Genomic DNA, 13,974 nt, shown 5'->3' on the forward strand with positions numbered 1-13,974 from the left:
CTAAGGCTTTCCTTTATTTTCTGCTTCACTCTGCTTACCTGACCCAGATGCCCTTAAAGTTTTCCAATATTTACTTTAACCCAAACATCCCTAATTCCCTTTCACTTGAAGCCTTAAAAGCCAATTCTGTCATCTCCTACTTCAAGTCCCACACTCCACAAAGGAACTTATTCCCTGACCTTATCAGGAAGCTCTCTCCCCACTGTCATTAATTCAGGATTCACTAGAGAAAAGCAGGTCTGCCAGGAAAAGCCACTGAACTCCCAACCCCCTCCTGATACCCCCTCCAAATGAAGGCTCCACAGGGTTTCTGGCCCAGAGCACTCCCTATACCCAAAGCCCATTTGAGAGCTGCCTCTGCCATTTGGCTAATCTGAATCAATCAGGTATATTCACACAAAGAAATACTACACAGGTATTAAAAGGAGAATGTAATCCGTATTCAATGGCATGAAAATATCTTTATGACTCACTGTTCTGTAAAAACAGGCTGCAGAGTAACAGTACAGTTTAATTCCATTTGTGTATATAAGTACATACCCTGAGATGTGGAGTCACCTTGCAGAAAGTAACTTGCCCTTTGTTCTCGTTTCTTTCGTGTCATACCAGTGCCTGAGGCTAAAGAATGGGGGCTACCTGGGGGCTTGATGCTTACTAAGCTTCACGAGGCGTGATGTAATCTATCATGGCCACGTAGTGAGGCCAATAAGAGCCCTGAACACCGAGGCTCAGGGGAGCTGCCTAGGTGGTGACCATGCACAGAAGAAAATAGCGTGACCCTCTCTGGGACACAGAAGCTCCACATGTGACCTCTCCCAAACCCTTGTATCTCTTCATCTGTATCCTTTTTGGCTGTAATAAAGTTGTACCTATACTATGGTTTTTGTTTTTTTTTTTTTTTACAAGCTCACTGGGGCGGCGAGAGCCAGGAGTGGCTGGCGTCTGCCTATCTGGCAGTCTGAAAGAAGATGTCCTTCTAATACGTGAGCTCTAATCTAGCTCTGGGTGGCTAGGGTCTGAGAAAAGCTGCATGGGCGGCTGGTCTGAAAGACAGTGTCTAACTTTGTGAGCTATGACCCAGCTCTGGGTGGCTATCGTTGGAGAGTGAGTGTGCCTGTAAGCAGTTGGTGACAAAGATGGAGGAGTGGGTAGGTGAGGACTGGATCCATTTCTACACTTTGGGAGTTGGATCCATGTTGATACTTACCACGAAGTTAGCCATGAACGTGGGACTTGCCCAGCATGCCGCTTGTTTAGTGCACATACAAATGTATACATATGTACGTTTATACATGTGCATATACAAAAAACCAAAAACCTGTTGCCATCAAGGTGATTCTGACTCATAGCGACCCGTTGGGACACAGTAGAACTGCCACATAGGGTTTCCAAGGAGCACTTGGTGGATCTGAACTGCTGACCTTTTGGTTAGCAGCCATAGCTCTTAACCAGTATAACACTAGGATTTCCTCAAAAAAAAACTGCCATCCAGCCTATTCAGACTCATAGTGACCCTATAGGACAGAGTGTACCTACGGGATATGTATGTATGTATGTATGTGTGTGTATGTCACATGTGAATAATAACGTTGAGAGAGATGACTAAACTGTGCATACATACGATGCATACTCATAAAACTGTATACGATGAGATTCGATGTAGATATGCACACATACCTAGAAGACAGTCATCAAAATGTTAAAGGTCAATAATGCCTGCTAGTGGTAAAATCTGGGATGATATATATATTTTTTACATTTCTGTCTTTTCTACTTAGGTATCAGCTTTAGAATCGGGGGGAATGCTGTTTTCTTTTTTCCTTTTTTTTTTTTTTTTTAAGGTTTAGGTTAGAGTATGTGGTTTGTTTTTATCACAGTAAAGCAGCTTATAAATTTTCTTGCCTTATTATATAGGGAGAGTTTGTACGTAATTCAGACATCTAGGAATATAAAGTGCTACACAGAGATTTTAAGTAATAATATCTATACCTACAAAGGATTTTTTAAGAGACTGTACATTTTTAATAAACCAAAGAAAAATGCTTATTCTATTATAGAAAGCCATTTTTTGTACTTTTTGCAATACAAGCTGGTAGAAAGGAGGGGAAAAACTCACAGTGCTTTCAGATTCTGACTCCCTAAAAAATAAACTTTAAATGTTGAAACAATTAAAATTTTGAAAATAATTTTCAATGTTCATCAGCAGGAAACAGTTATATACAGTGCATCCATACTGGGTAATGCTATACAGCAGCTTGAGTGAGAATGACCTATGTGTGCTGACAAGGAAAGATTTCAAAATACACAGTGAAGTAAAAAGACAAAATGCAAAATGCCTCCCTGTGTTTACAATCAACGTGTTAAAACACATGTACACACATTTCTTTACGACAGATCCGTCCATGATGCTTAGGAAAAGCTCTGGGGGATTATACAGCAAACTGAAGAGACAGAGGGACCTAAGAGAAAAGAAGGCTGAAGGAGACTTAACACTTTTTTTTTTTTTTTTAACTTTTTCTCTACTATTAGAATATTTCTTAAAATGCAGTAAAGTTGCTCATATCCATACAAATACTCGGGCTACAGTTTTATTTTAGACCAGTATTAAATTTGGCAAAATGAACTAAATGCAACCACTTGAGATTATATTTTTAAAACTATCTGAAAATGACGAGTTTTTAAACTTAAAAGCAACTAAGATACATAATAAATGAGGGCATTAGCTATAGAACACTGGGAATGATTGGTTACAAATAAATAATTTTATCTCAGATAAATTCACAACGGATTCATTCGATCTCCAGTTGATCTAATTTACAAGTCTGAAGAGAAAACTGAACAATCCCAATGACCCAGTAAGTGTATGCTTAGAAAATGCTTAGAAAGAAAATATCCAGACACGTGTACAGAGATTAGGACAGGAATAGTCAATGCTGTACTGTTTATAACAGCAGAGGGGTCGGGGGGGAGGTTCAAACAACCAGCAAAATAAAACAGTACAAAATGCTGGAACATTATGCAGCCATTAAAAATCATGTTTATCACACAAATTTTTTTTTTAAGCATAAAAGATGGTAGTCTGAACACACCCATTTGTTTTGCCTTCCTACCAAAATAGTCAATACAATACCAAACAGCATTAAGGAAACAAACAGATAAATACAGACTAGGACATTCCATAAGTAAAGCAACCTGGGCTCTTCAAATGTCGTGAAAGAAAAAAAAAAAACCCAGGGAGACTTTCTTATATTAAAGAAAAAGAGACAGGACAGCTATATGCGATATGTGATTCCTGGATTGGAATGGGGGAGCTATAAAAGATATCTGAGGCTACTAAGGGAATATGAGTATGGATTATGTATTAGATAATATTGCCTTGGTGTTAAATTTTCTGGGTATGGTAATGGTACTGTGGCTGCACAGGACAATCTCCTTCTCAAACAAAACATGCTAAAGTATTTAGGGCTAAAGCATCATGAGGTCTGCAACTTATTTCAAATGGTTCAGGAAACAGTGTACATACAAAGGGAGGCAGTAAATATGGCAAACTTAAGAAGGGTGCATGAGGGTTACTAGTCTTGTGCTTTTCTGTGGGTTCAAATATTTTCAAACCAAAAATATGGAGGATAAAAGAACACTGAACATAAAGCATACATACAAACTGCAAAAAGAGAGAAGCGCACCACCTGCATGAAGATATTTCATCGCATTTCTGTAAGACCCAAAGAAGATGGGATCATACTGACGGAGGAAACAACGAAGGAAGCTGCAGTCCAGAACACATGAGGAAACAGATCAGAGTTTAGACCCAGAGTTTATGGGTGTGGAGGAAGATGTGAGAAGTGAGGCTGGAAATTGTAGGGCTATCTAAAGGTCTTCTTTGAGACAGACTCACCAGTCATAACCCACCTTTCTCCACCTAGCACAAGAGGCATCTAGGCCTTTACTTCCAAGTAAGAAAGGACTCTTCTCTAAGCAATGTCAGAGACCTGGCATGGGAAAGCCAGGCTTCTTAGAATAGGTACTGGTTCCTTCAAGTAAAGCCCTCCTTATTCTGAGATTGCCCCCACCCCAGCCTAATAACCTCCTCCCTACCTACATACTTCACCACCACTGCTGTTCCTGCATAAAAAACCGGTTGCCATCGAGTCGATCCTGACTCATAGGAACACTATGGGACAGAGAACTGCCAGCTGGTGGACCTTTTGGTTAGCAGCTGAGCTCTTAACCACTGCACCACCAGGGCTCCAATATTCCTGCGTACAACACACAAAATCCAATCAGCCTTTCCACTAAGGAGAGAAGTCTACTGGGGGACAGGCCTATCTTCACGGCATAATCAAACACTCTTAAAAATAAGCAGAAAACCTAGGATTTCCTAACTCTTATAAGAGGAGAACCATCAGCATAAAAGAAAATGACCAAGATATCATCCAGGGAAAATAAATTATTCAGGAAACAAGAAAACTTTTTAAAAAATCTTCTGTATCGTAACAGAGATCTAACATATTTTACCGATAACAGAAAAAACAGGATGCTACAAAAAAAGAATACCCAGAAAACAATAAAAAGCAATTAGAAACAAAATGAGTAAACTAAAAAAAAAAAAAGCCCAATGAAAGGGTTAGAAGGGAGAAGTCAAGGAAATATCCCACAACCCAGATAAAAAAGGTAAAGGCAGAAAACCAGTGAAATGATAAAATAATAAAGAATCAATCTGGAAGGACCAACATCCAGCTAAGGAGCGCCAGGAAGAGAAGGCAGAGGAAATGAAAGGAATTTTTTTAAATTTCACATACATGAACACTAGACACTGAGTTTTCACACTGAGAGGGCCCAACAAGTGCCCTGCACAATGACATCTAGAAACTTGCTTATGAAACTCAAAAAAATTAAAGAGAGCTGCCAAACGTAAAAGATTTCAGAGAAAGAACATGTTACCATAGAGGAATGATAACGAGATGAGGCTGACATTGGCCTTTTGGTAGCAATACTGACATTTTGAAAACAATGGTCTTTGCTTTCAAATTTCCCAAGAAAAAGTATCTTCAACATTGAGTTTATATAGCAATACTAAATAAGGTATAAAAGTCAAAACCAAACCTACTGCTGTCAAATCAATTCCAACACATAGCCACCCTGTAGGGCAGAGAACTGCCCCACAGGGCTGTAAATCTTTACTGAAGCAGACTGCCACATCTTTCTCCTGTAGAGCAGCTGGTGGGTTTGAACCACTAACCTTTCAGTTGGCAGCAGAGTGCTTAACCACTGCGCCACCAGCGCTTCTCAAATAAGGTATACCAGAAAAGCCAAACCAAGCCCATTGCCACTGAGTAGATTCTGACTCATAGTGACCCTACAGGACAGACCAGAGCTGCCCCACAGAGTTTCCAAGGAGTACCTGGTGGATTTGAACTGCCAAGCTTTTGGTTAGCAGCTGTAGCACGTATCCACTATGCCACCAGAGTTTCCCAACTAAGGTATAGGGAGGGAATTTTCGGGCCTACAAGCATTCAAAGTTTATCTTCCATGTATGCTTTACAAGGAAGTTACTTGAAGATACTCTAGCAAAACGAAACTCCTATCACGCTGTCCTCTGAGACTTGTTGGTATTCTCCACTATACTTATTCTTGTTCACTGTGGAATCCGCAGCATCTAACAGCACCTGACAGCAAGCAGGCACTCAGCAAGGAAGTACTGGCACAAATTATCCTCACAAGTGTGGGAGACTAACACAGAATCCCACTCAGTCATGAATTCCTGAGACCAAACTCTGCTGTTTCAGGATCACGAGCTCATGATGAATCTTCTCTCCAAACTCTACCCATTTTTAAAAGCTCAGCTTAAGTCCCATACAAGAAGCCCTATGCAACTACTCTAATCCCCAAAGATCCCTTTTCTGTTAACTCTTATGGCATTTATCACTTGATTATATAATGTTATATTGTTTATTACCTGTTTGTCTAGGATGGTTCTTCAAATGGATAGCAATGTCACTGATGGAAGGGACTCTGACTCATGTGTACCTCCACAGCAACTAGCATGGGTATATCTGGTAACTGGCTGGCTGCCTATAACTGGTAACCAAAGAGTCTCACCGTTGAGGGCAGGATTAAACCCTTTTTCTACAACCTAATTTCAGACAATCAGAATACATTCTAAAATGATTATCTACACTGCAGATAATCCACTTCCGGTAACTGAGAATTAATATTATGCATTATATTTTCTAGTTGATGATTATAATTCCTATCATTCATCATTTAATAAATATTTGTCACATGCTGTCATGGATTAGACTGTGTCCCCCCAAATATGCTTATCAATTCGGCTAGGCCATGATTCCCAGTATTATGTGACTGTCCACCATTTTGTCATCTGATGTGATCTTCCTATGTGTTGTAAATCCTACCTCTATGATGTTAATGAGGTAGAATAGGTGGCAGTTATGTTAATGAGTCAGGACTCAATCTACAAGATTGGATTGTGTCTTGCGCCAATCTCTTTTGAGATATAAAAGAGAGAAGCAAGCAGAGAGACAGGGGGACCTCATACCACCAAGAAAGCAGCGCCAGGAGCAGAGTGTGTCCTTTGGACCTGAAGTTCCTGCACGGAAAAGCTCCTAGTTTGGGGAAGACTAATGACAAGTACCTTCCTCCAGAGCCAGCAGAGAAAGCCTTCCCCTGGAGCCAATGCCCTGAATTTAGACTTCTAGCCTACTAGACTGTGAGAGAATAAACTTCTGTTTGTTAAAGCCATCCACTTACGGTATTTCTGTTACAGCAGCATTAGACGACTAAGACACATGCCTACTATAAGACAGGCTGTTTTTACAATATATATAAACTGCTTAAGAAACCACAGAATCTTAGAGTAACATCTAAACCACCGGTTCTCCAGAAAAACCACAGGGTTTTGTTTTGTTTGATAATATTTTATTGTACTTTTGGTGAAAATCTACACAGCAGATTAGGTTCCCATTTGACAATTTCTACACAAATTGTTCAGCAAAATTAGTTACATTTTTCATAATATATCAACATTTTCTTTAAACTGCATTCTGGATGTTCTGTTTCCAGTACTCCAGTTTCCCTGCCCCCTATCTTCATGTCTTACTTTTAGAGTAATTATTGTCCTTTTGGTCTCACACAGACTGTTTTAAAACCACAGGGCTTTAACAGAAATAACACTTTCTTCAAACACAATCTTATTCAGGATTCTCAAATTCAAACAGATCACAGAACATTCTGGGGAAAGCTTAGGGTAAGGCCCAGATCTCCAACTACTTAACCTCCCCCTTGATCTAGACCTGGGGAGCCCTGAGATGAAAAGCCTGTTGTTGTTGTTGTTAGGTGCCGTCGAGTCAGTTCCAACTCATAGCAATCCTGTGCACAACAGAACAAAACACTGCCCTGTCCTGCACCATCCTCATGATCATTGCTATGTTTGAGCTCATTGTTGCAGCCACTGTGTCAGTCCATTTTGTTGAGGGTCTTCCTCTTTTTCACTGACCCTCTGCTTCACCGAGCATGATGTCCTTCTCCAGGGACTGATCCCTCCTGATAGTATGTCCAAAGTACATGAGACAAAGTCTTGCCATGCTCACTTGTAAGGAGCATTCTGCCTGTACTTCCTACAAGACAGATTCGTTCAGTCTTGTCCATGGTATATTCAACATTTTTCGCCAATACCATAATTCAAATGCATCAATTCTTCAGTCTTCCTTACTCTTTGTTGAGCTTTCAAGAAAAGACTAAACCATCTAATTAGACAACTCAGTTGTACAGAAGAGAAAACTGGGGTACAGGGAGGTTAAATGATTTGCCTAAGTCACAACACCAGTCAGTCACAGAATTAAGACTAGAACCCAGGTCCATCACCTCCTCCATTCTGCCAAGCTTTTTCTCATGATGCACCACAACTGGTAGTGAAGTCATTATGTACTCTCATGGCTTGAATTTTTAATGAGCTGAGTAAGATATCATTAATCACAGACCTCCCCCACATGAACTCCAGACTCACATATTCAATGTCTACTAAACATCTACAGGTAGATATCTAAAACACATTACAAACATAACATCTCCAAAACCAAACTCCTGGTTTTCATCCCCAATACTTATTTTTCCAACTCTTTCCAATCTTAGTACCCTTCCAGATGTTTGGGCCAAAATCCACATCTTATATTCAATCCATCAGCATGTCCTGTTAGCTCTACTTTCAAAACATCCAAATTTCCATAATAAAATTTTGGAGGAAAAAATATATCCAGAATCTGTCTAACCATTCTTCACCACTTCTACTATCACCATTATGGTCCAAGCTGCCAATACATCTCACTTGGATTACAGGTAGTCCCAATTTTATGACAGGGTTCCATTCTGACGACTCTGTCATAAGTCGTTTCTGTCATAAGTCAAACACCTCTTTTTTTAAAGTTTTCATAGCCTGCTATAGGGCAGTGTTTTCAACAGTAAATCATAATACTGTACATCTGCAAGTGAACATCTAAGAATAATATCAGCAAATTACATGCTCTAACACTGTATGTAGTACACAATACTAATAACAAAATGTAAAAAAAAGAGACAGTCATAAGGGTAGTTCGTCGTAACTCTTACTATGTCCTAAATCGAGGACTACCTGTATTACTGGTCTCCCCGCTTCTGCTTTTGCCCCTTATAGCCTATTCTCAACACTGCAGTTAAGCTGACCCTTTTAAAACCTATGTCAGATCACGTAATTTTTTGACTCAAACAGCTCACCATACGGTACATATCATACTGTACATTCTTGCTTCCCAACTCAAACCAATTAAAATCTAAGGGTTATATAATCTCCTGTAGGTTCCTGGGTGGTGCAAATGGTTTGCTCTTGGCTGTTACCCAAAAGGTTGGCGGTTGGAATCCACCCTGTGGCATTAGGGAAGAAATGCTTGATGATCTACTTCCTTAAGATTACTGCCATTGAAAACCCTATGGAGTACAATCCTACTCTGACACATGAGGTCAACATGAGTCAGAACTGACACAACAGCAACAGGTTTTTGGTTTATAATCGCCTGTAAGATTCTAAATCATGATTAGGATTCCAATGACCTTTCTAAGGTCATCTCTAAAGCACACTCCCACTCTCACTCCACTCCAGCCACACTGCCCTCCTCTCTGTTCCTTGAACATAGCTGCCTCCCTCGCCCTCTTTCAAATGCCACCTTTATTAGCAAGGTCCTCCCTGACCATGCTAGTTTAAATACTCCCCACCCCACCTCGCTTCCATTTTATTTTTGTCCATTGCACTTATGACCATCTGACATACATACTTGTTTACTATCTGTCTAGCCATCCCTAGCTCCACGAAGACAGATGTTTGTCTGCTGTGTTGCTGTACTCCCAGCATCTAGAAAAGTGTTTGGCACATATTTACTAAAAAAATCTGTTGCCATCAAGTCGATTCCAATTCATAGCGACCCTACAGCACAGAGCAGAACTGCCCCATAAGGCAGTTAGTAGCCGAGCTTTTAACCACTGCACCACCATATATATTGACACATATTAAATGCTCAATAAATATCTGTTGAAAGAATGAGGAAAGTGGACTTCAAAAGCTCATCCTGTGTAGTAACATAACTAGAAAACTATCAAAAACAAGGTTTTTCCATTTTTGGCAGAATAGTAAAGCAAATCACAGTCAAAACATCTGGGATAGTACAGATCCAGGGCCAAAATGCAACAAGGGAAGAAAATGAGGTATTAGCAGCCCTTGAGTTATTTACAGTTTATGCAATTAATTAACAGTTGCAGTCTTTAGTCACGTAATTCTCCCCAGCTGAAAATGCCCAAAGAGAAAGTATACACACGATATGATGGCACTTAAAATAAACAAAAATAACATAGGCCTATCTATTTATATTTATGTATAGAAATGCATAGTTTAAAAAGAAATAAGAGAGCTTTACACAACACTTTGTTAGGGCAAACAGGACTGCTGAAGTGTCACTTTTACTCTACATATTCGTATTGTCTGTCTCTTGGACAACAATATTACCTTATCAATATTGCTACAAGGGTAGCAATAATGAGGCACCCCTACCCCTCTCGGCCAGGGAGGGACTAGTGGAGGTTTAGTGAGGAGCCAGAACTGCCACCCTCACACAGCAGTAATGAAGAGCACCCCTCCTGGATATCAACAGAGGCCAAACGGGGAACCCGGACTTCTACACCCACCTGGCAGTAAGGAGGCGGCACACCTCCCCTTTCTCTACTGAAGCAGTGTCAGAGCTCAGTGAAAACAGGTTTAAATAAGATCCACAATCTCATAACATAATATTCAAAATGCCCAGGCTTCAAATGAAAATCGCTCATCATACCAAGAACCAGGAAGATCTCAAATTGAATGAAAACGACAATCAATAGACGCCAACCACTGATGACAGAAGAAAAAGAATTATCTGACAGATTTTAAAGCAGAACATCATAAAAATGCTTTCACAAGCAATTACAAACATGTTTGAAACAAACAGAAAAAAGCCTCAGTAAAGAAATAAAAGATATAAAAAAAGAACTACATGGAAATTTTAGAATTGAAAAATAGAATATGTAACCAAAATGAAATGTTAAATAATATACTGTACATTCTTGCTTTTTTCACTTAATAAGAAAACCTAAAACTCTCTGTATATACACATACGGCATTTTTTAGTAGGTACAGTATTTCATTGTATGAGTTAACCATCATTTATTTAACTAATCCTCAATTAATGGACTTTTATTTTGTTTATAATTTTTTTACTATTATAAATCATACACATTTTCACAATAATGTCATTTTATAATGACTTTGCTAAAATGAAAGTGCTTTGTGAAAGGGCATACACATTTGAAATTTTCACACACACTGCCAAATAATCCTCCAGAAAAGTTGTAACAATTCACATTCCCACTAATACTGTAAGTATACCTACTTCTTCACACCCTTGCCAACAATGTTTTTCTTTGTTTTCTAATTTGACAAGTGAGAATGGTATGTCATCATTGTTTTTACATACATATTACTAATATGGTAAATATATTTTTATATATTTTATGTGTTTAAAAGCCATAGTCTTTCATTTGAAAATTACCAATACAGGTCTTTTGTGAATTCTCCCTGTTTTTTCTTACTAGTGGAGAAGAGTCCTAGGTATTTCAGAGATACAAGCCACCTGACATATATGGGGCAAATATATTTTCTGCCATTTTGTAATTTGTTTTCTAACTTTGCTTATGTTTTGTTTGTTGGGTTTGTTTTTTAGTGGAGTTTAAAATTTGTTTAGATTTTGTTATAGTCAATCAAAGTTAATTAAATCTTAGCCCTACTCAGTTGAAGTAATGAAAATACCAACCTAAAGGCTCAGTCCCGACAATCACAGTTACAACCTTCACCACTGAATACAAGCCTAGAATTAGTCTTGCTCTTCTAATGAGGAGAAAGGAGAGAATGGTGACACCCTCTAGCTACCTGTATGTTCAACTAGCAAGTCTTCTCCTCAAATTGCATACACAGTTGCCCGAGGTTGTACGATTGATTTCATGTCTTTGTAATATTCCCTTTCCCAGCTGGTATACCACGCCTACCCTAAACTGCAACCTATTAGGCTGGTGACCTGACAACCTACTTTGCAGCTCTTTTTTCTCCTGGAGGCTGAACCCTCCTTTGTAGGTTTCATTGTTACCAGGAAAACTACCTCAAAATAACGAAAACTCTGAAACCTACTTGCCTGCCACCTGAAGGCTCATCATTATCACTAGGCAGAGATTTCTGCTACCACACTCTGCCCTCTTTTGGATGTTGATCTGAATTTACGGTGGCCATCATAATTTGTCAACCTACTTGAACAGCAGCTCACTAGGGAAAGAAAATAAAACCATGTATTATTCCTTTTTTTTCTAGGCAACTGTTCTCCCTACTTACTTCTTTTTCCCCACCAGCCAGTCACAGGCTCTGGCATACTTCATGTAACAACAGTATCTGGGCTTATGACCAGTGCCACTAATAATGTCATAAAAAACAAGCGCAATTATCGGAATTGTCATTTCTGTGAATACTACATACATAAAATGATGAGAGGAAAAGAGTTCAAAATGATTCCTTTTACTAATGTGAAGGGAAAAATATCATGACGTACACTTATAAAATGTTATTCTTATTTTAGTATTTCATAAAGAATTTGTCTATAATCTTTTTAACCAGCCCACAAAATGTTTACCAGTCCTTCCCTTAACTACCAATGTTAAAGGCATATCTGACATCAATAACCAGTATTAATGCTTAGGGCTAGAATGCATTACTTAAGTTTTTCATTTTCTTCAGTCTAACATCTTTAAGTCATAAACATTTTCTTTTTTAACTCATTTTGCTCGTGCTCCAGGATACTTCAAAGTTAAAAAAAGAATTTTTTTAATTAAAAATGTCAGGCCAATAGCCAGAAAAATAGCTATACTCTGATCACAGCATGTACTCAGTCAGCAAAGATTATACTCTTAAAGAAACATAATACAAGTTTATCTTCAATTCCTTAACCTACAGGCATACCTTGTTTTATTGTACTTCGCTTTATTGTGCTTTGCTGATGCCGAGTTTTTTTTACAAACTGAAGATTTGTGGCAACCCTGCATCAACAAGTCTATTGGCACCATTTTTCCAACAGCATGTGCTCACTTCGTGTCTCTGTGTCACATTTTGGTAATTCTCACAATATTTCACACTTTTTCATTATTATTGTATGTGATGATGATCTGTGATCAGTGATCTTTGATGTTTCTATTGTAACTGTTCTGGGGCACCACAAACTGTACCCATATAAGACGACGAACTTAATAACTGTTCTGTGTATTCTGATTGCTCCAACGACGGAATTCTCCCGTCTTTCTCCCTCTCCTTAAGCCTCACTATTCCCTGAGACATGAGAATATTGAAATCAGCTCAGCTAATAACCCTATGATGGCCTCTAAGTGTTCAAGTGAAAGGAAGAGTTGCACGTCTCTCAATTTAAATCAAAAGCTAAAAATGATTAAGCTTAGTGAGGATGAAACGTCTAAAGCCAAGACAGGCCGAAAGCTAGGCCTCTCGTGCCAAAGAGTTAGCCAAGTTGTGAATGCAAAGGAAAAGTTCTTGAAGGAAATTAAAAGTGCTACTCCAGTGAACACACGAATGACAAGAAAGCAAAACAGCGTTATTGCTGATATAGAAAAAGTTTTAGTGGTCTGGATAGAAGATCCAAAGGCCTCAACATTCCCCTAAGCCAAAGCCTAATCCAGAGCAAGGCCCTAACTCTCTTCAATTCTGTGAAGGCTGAAAGAGGTGAGGAAGCTGCAGAAGAAAAGTCTGAAGCCAACAGCAGTTGGTTCATGAAGTTTAAGGAAAAAAGCCATCTCCGTAACATAATGGTGCATGGTGAGGCAACTGCTGATGTAGAAAGTGCAGCAAGTTATCCAGAAGATCTAACTAAGATAAGATGAAGGTGGATACACTAAACAAGAGATCTTCAGTGTTGACGAAACAGCCTTATATTGGAACAAGATGTCATCTACGACTTTCACAGTTAGAGAGAAGTCGATGCCTGGCTTCAAAGCTTCAAAAGACAGGCTTACTCTCTTGTTAGGGGCTAACACAGCTGGTGACTTTAAGCTGAAGCCAATGCTCACTTACCATTCCAAAAATCCTACGGCCCTTGGGAATTACGCTAAATCTACTCTGCCTGTGCTCTATAAGGCCTGGAAAACAACACATCTTTCTATAACATGGTTTACCGTATATTTTAAGCCCACTCTTAAGGCTTACTGCTCAGAAAAAAAAGATTCTTTTCAAAATATTACTGCTCATTGACAATGTACCTGTTCACCCAAGGACTCTGATGGAGATATACAAGGGGATAAATGTTCTTTTCATGCCAGCTAACACAACATCCACTCTGCAGTCCACGGATCAAGGGGTAA

The 13,974-nt window shown here is 39.1% G+C and overlaps 1 protein-coding gene across 12 annotated transcripts in view; it reads right to left on the reverse strand.

Annotated features, from left to right (window-relative positions):
* The window catches only part of PHC3 (polyhomeotic homolog 3), a 96,574-nt gene that overhangs the window by 67,417 nt on the left and 15,183 nt on the right, over positions 1-13,974 (reverse strand). The window lies entirely within an intron of this gene.

The sequence above is a fragment of the Loxodonta africana genome, chromosome 23 (genome assembly GCF_030014295.1).
Source record: "Loxodonta africana isolate mLoxAfr1 chromosome 23, mLoxAfr1.hap2, whole genome shotgun sequence".
Classification (NCBI taxonomy): domain Eukaryota; kingdom Metazoa; phylum Chordata; class Mammalia; order Proboscidea; family Elephantidae; genus Loxodonta; species Loxodonta africana.